Genomic DNA, 6,149 nt, shown 5'->3' on the forward strand with positions numbered 1-6,149 from the left:
ATATTCACTAGAATATGCAATTTCCAGGCTATCTGTTAACATTTACAGTAGTGTTTATTGTTGAAAATATCATGGTTGTTGTATAGTACCCAATGCTATGCAGTATATTTGAATGCTTTAGAAAAGTTTTCAACTAGTTTATTTGCAAAACATTCCATAACCTTTAAAGGGACACTCAAGTCAAAATAAACTTTTATGATTCAGAAATAGCATGCAGTTTTAACACACTTTCCAATTTACTTTCATTATCATATTTTGCAGTCTTTTTATATTCACACTTTCTGGGGAACAAGATCTTACTGAGCTCACTGGGTATACATCTACTAGTCTGAGATTGGCTGATGATACAGGGGGTTGGAAATTTGGAGGAAAAATAAATTTGTCAGAAAACAAATCTATTGCTTATTTGAAATTCAGAGTAAGTTCTATTGCCTTTTAATTGTGCACTTGTTAAATATGCAATTCTACTGCATTGAGTGGTCCTTTAATAGTCAATTGTGTAGGTTATAAAAACTTGATAAGGATTAGAATATGTCATTAATGATAGCACTTTGTGTTAAAATGTTTTATATCAAAAACTCATCTACTAGTTTTAATACTTAGCATTAAAAATGTCTCTGAGGTGTACAATTCTTCGTTATCATACATGCATTTAAAAAAAGTCACAAGTACAATACATAGGTAGAAAAAAAATATTTTCAGTTTGAATTTTCACTAAAATCATCCAAAACAGAAAATTCAAAATGTAAACCCCAAATTCCCAGGGAGCTTTTTTTTGTGATATCATTTTTGACAAGAACAATGACATCATAAATGGCATTATAATGTTTTCAGCTCTAACAACCAAACTCATAACAAAGTGGATTTCTGACTAAAGATGTGTAAGAGAAATTACAGTGTGATTCTTATGGAAAGTGATGTCATAAACTAGTAGTTTGAATTATTGCAACAAACACCCCATCACAAAAAAATATCATTGTCTATGTACTCTGTAACAGCTACACATGAGGATAACTGTAACTCATTCAACTTGGGCTTCACATATCAGGACTTTTACAATGTTTAATTTATACGGGAATGTTGCCAATTATTCTTTTAGACTGTTGAGTTACATATATATACACAGGCAAATTGAATATTATATACAGGACTCACCATGTTTTATTCAACTAAAAATAATGATTTGATAACTTTATTTGTAAATCCATAATTTATAATCTGCCAGCATTTCTATCACATCATTTGAGATAACTACTAGTAGAGTTTCAACTCCAAAATGCAGGTCACCTTGAAACACCTACTGTGTTTCCCTGATGGGAGCCAGTGAAGAACAAATACACAGATAGGGACAGCTCCCCACCAAAAGCCATATTATTACTTATATCAAGTGTGTGTGTTCAAAATAAATATCTACTTCTAGGCATATTTACTCATAATTTGTCTGGCAAGTAAACCTTCTTAGAGAAAGAACTTGAAGTATGTAATTGGGCATGAATAAGGAGAACCCATTTGAACCACTCTATAAGTAGGCCTTTATCTTGTTGACTAAAATGTATCTCCAGTAGTGCAGGAAAATCATTTCATAAGAATGTCACAGAAAAAATGCTAATGTTCATTGTCAGTAAAATGTCTTATGCTTTGCTACACTACAGCTTCAACATATTTTAACTACAATTGTATGCACAGTATGAACATTTCTTATTATAGAACACATTCATACCCATTTTGTCTAAAAGAAAGCCCTAACAATCTGTATTTTAAAGACTTCTACATAATTTCACAATTCTGTGTGGCTCACTGTTTATTGCAATGTATGATTAAAATATATGTTCACTTTGTCATTGCTAGTAATACATTTTATTTGTCAAATCTGTCAGTATTTAAATATGGCATTCTGCTTATATTCAGAAAAACTTGCAGACTGACAAGTTATAATTTTAATGTAATATGACAAAAAATATAGATAGACAGACAGACAGATAGATAAATAGACAGACAGATGTAGATAGATAGATAAATAGATAGATAGAAACATATTTATTGTAATTATAATAATTTCATTCTAATAATCTTAGCTCTAACTATAGTAAATATGTATATCTATGTATCTATTTGTCTATCTATCAATCTCTGTATAGCTATCTAATATATATATATATATTGTTTATTATATTTATTTTAACTACTCACTACTCATATTTCTAAGTCGATGAAGTAGACTGCAGCAGACTATAACAATATCCCATTAGCATAACAAAGAGTAAGTAGCATGTAGCTAACGTCTATCTGTACAGAGATCAGAACATTTTTGATATCATTTGGATCTTTAGAATACTAAAGCAAACAAAAAGAGAACTATTAAAAGGTGACAGAGCTGAGTACATAACCCTGTCAAATATGGGGATCGAAATAGCTCAGAGCATAAATGCTTTACAAACATTGCTTGAGTGCACCTGAGCTGAACTGTGACAGAGAAGTGCCTCTGTTTGAAATGAGAACTCCATATTGATCTGAGTGGCTTATTGCCAGCTACAAGCTTAAAGCTAGCCTTTTATTATCAAGCTTAGTTTATGATATTTGGGCTTGTAGCCTTCTTTTTGCTAGTCAGGCCTCATTATTCTGGTCCAATTTTGTACTCTTTATTTATGTATTCATAAAATGTCACACCAATATGTCTGTTAACAAGGCACAGAACTCAGTATGTATTTCCAGGTGTCTATGTCACTATGAATGACTGTGTAACATGAAAGCCAGATATGTCACCTTAAAAGCCAAGGGGTTATATTGGAAATCTGTCAAAAACAGAAGCAGAGCTACTTTGTTAAGTATGCAGCATGTACCCAGTCAATTAGTACAGCATTGAACTATAAAATGTTTTCTCATAAGGTTTCTCTTAAATGTTTTCAATTAAGTACCCTCAATTAAACCCAACTACTCTATAATTCAGTAACACACACACATATTATAGTCCCACTGCACTCAGTAAACAAGTGTCAAAAATAGTAGTTTAATCGTTTTATCAATCCTAGATATTAATATTGAGTGGATGTCAATGTGTTTATCTATCTATCTATCTATCTATCTATCTATCCATATGCATTATATGTCTGGCCTACAAAATCTATCATGAAACAACAGGGTTCTGATTTGCATTAGTATTTATAAATAAGGAACAGTATATATCTATCTGAATTATAATAAGATCATTCAAATACAATTACATCTATAAATGACCTTGAGGCCTTTACCTCAGCTGTGTTAAAACATGCATACTATATAAAAATATGGTCTTCCTACTCTCTTTTTTTTTTCTTCCTTAACAAAAATTATGAATATAATTTTACAAAATTAGTATAAAAATCTTGGCAGGATTATTAAATATAATGGATTTATTAGTGTGCTTTTGGATGTAAAAGAAAACATAAAGAAAAAAAATTATTGAGAATCAGACTGTAAGATTAATGTTCTGAACTTTAAAACTAATGGAAAATCTTCAAATACTCTACTGGGAATAACTGCCAATAATTTTATTGCAATAGCATAATACCCTCAGAATCAGAGGAGCAGATTTCTAATTAGCTAAGTCAACACCTAATCATTCCGTGGTTGACTAAATATGCTGCACGAGTAGTATAGTTTTTTTTATTTTTTTTTAGAAAAACTAATTTGATCATTACATTGAATTTAATGTAACTCAGTCCAGGTCAGTTTGGATACATTTTAATTCTGTGAAATAGCTGGCTGTATACAAACACCAGACTATATAGAATTTGTTTCAATGTTGCTATTTTGACATTTGAGTTTATATGTTTAATCACATTCAAAGAAGGTTCATACATGAATCACATATACAGAACTAACATGTCCATGACTGAATAATGTGATTTTTGACACACATTTGTACTTTAAATATATTATAGATCTCTTTCTGTGAGAGCTTATATCTACATCAAACTAAATCTTTCATACAAGTGACCACTACAAAGAAGAAACATGGAGAAAAAAATGTACACACTACCACCTTGTGGATCCATCTTAAAAGGACAGATGCTGTTTCTTGTAGATGTTACAGTTTTTATCTCTAATTTGGGATTGACCAAAAGCATATACTTTACTGCATCATCCATAAAAAATATAGTTTTGCAGGCTAGAGGCAAATACACACACATATATGTGTGTGTGTGTCACCAAATTATTTATACAGTTGAGACTGTCAAGCAGATATCAAAATATGATAAAACATTTACCAATATTTGTAACGACATGTTGCCCCCTTAATATTAATAAGGATTCAGCACAAATATTTTACAATTTAAGCACATTACTGTGTTCTCATTGCCTGTCTTTGTATCTATGACAGAGATCTAGGGAAAAAAAAACTACAGTAAAGAGAAATATAATGAACAGGTTTAACATGAAATGTTCTATTGTGAAGATTATTTACTGTCAAAAATCCTGACAAATCCTTGCAGAAAAGGTTAAGCAATGTCAAATTTCACAGTGGGTGGTCGATTAATGTCACTGAAGCCCACAATTTAGTAACACAAGAAAATCCATCACTTGCCATTTTATCTTTTACAGGAGTCCATATGTCACTCGATTTCATGAGTGTTGCAAGAGTGATCTGATGAGAATGTGAATGCAAATGAATTACAGTTGATAATTCAAATGATAAAGTATATTTGCTTTGTATCTTTTTATTTAAAGATCACTAGCAACCTCTATCTCTTCCCAACTATATGCAAGTCTAAATCAATACCCTACCTGACTTCAAATCAGTGCGTAAGAAGCAGCCCATAAAATATCTCACCTACAAATATAAGCAACCCAGGAATAAAACATTCTGTACTTGTGTTATAATGCAACATAAACCTGTTGGGTTAAATCAACCCTTTCTAAAAACTAGCTTTAATTTTATGCACAAGGAGACAAGAGTCATATTTCTGTATGAGTATATGCTATGTGAGTTTATTGCCTTAAATATGATATATCACTGCATCACTCGTGCACAAAATCTGTTGCAGAGACTGTACATTTTGTGCCAGTTTTAGTTCTTTAATCCAAACCCTTTAGGCAAATCGGTTGGCTTTTGCTAGAAAACACTGCATGGAAGGCAACAGGGGACCTCAAAGTCTCCCTTTTCTGTTCCCTGCGATGCAACGTGGGCTAATGTCTGCAAAATTAGATCATGTGGGATGAGATACAATGTACCCGCATTAAATCTAAGGGGGGTGTGAGAAAAATGAACCAAAAAGACGAGAGATAATCAAGTTACAGAACAGTAATGCCATTGATCTATTAAGCAATACATACTGAAGAGGCAAATCATAACGTAAAGGGGAATGGGGGAATGGCATGTGGGGTATTTTTTCCCCATACAGTATTTGTGAACTTTTGCTTTGGTAAAAAAATGAAGAATATATCTTGCATATTTACTGAACAGATGTTTATTTTTTTCTTTTCTTAATATGCATGGTGCAACCTAGAACTAACCAGCAGAGTCCCCAATGTAATTGCATGCTTGGAACTGCATTTTGTATTATTCCATAGCATGTCCTTCATCTATCTTTTCATATCTAGCCACATCTCAGATCATGTTAAAGACCACAACAAACTGTATCAACATCAAGCTTGTAAAGTGAGACGTTGTAACAAGATACAAGAACAAAAATCCTTATTTCCCTACAAAATGGTTTTTATTTTTTTTCCACTCTGCCACAGACACACAAGTGCAGCTTTCTCCTTTACACCCTCAGCAGAAAAAAAAAGCTGTAAGATTTCTTTTCACCCAGTATATTACAGATCTTTCATTGACTCTTTTTATTTGTCTGTAAGACTGCTCTGCCACTTTGTAAACATCACACATAACCATAGATCTATTCAGAGTGGTGACTGCAGAGGGGAAAAAAAAAACCTGATCATTCCTGACCAGAAAAAAATACATATCTAAAGATGAAAATTGGAATAGGGCAGAGTGCCTTGCTCAAGGGGAAAAGTATTGAATCGGAATCAAAGAGAAAAAAGTATGGTTATAAACCACTGCAGTAAAGCAGATTTATCATTGCAAGCTTGTATGTAACAACGTGTTATTTGTACCTACCTTGGAAACCGACATCTAAAGTGCCTTTTGCCCAGCCAAATCCTGTAAT

The sequence above is a fragment of the Bombina bombina genome, chromosome 3, assembly GCF_027579735.1.
Source record: "Bombina bombina isolate aBomBom1 chromosome 3, aBomBom1.pri, whole genome shotgun sequence".
Taxonomy (NCBI): domain Eukaryota; kingdom Metazoa; phylum Chordata; class Amphibia; order Anura; family Bombinatoridae; genus Bombina; species Bombina bombina.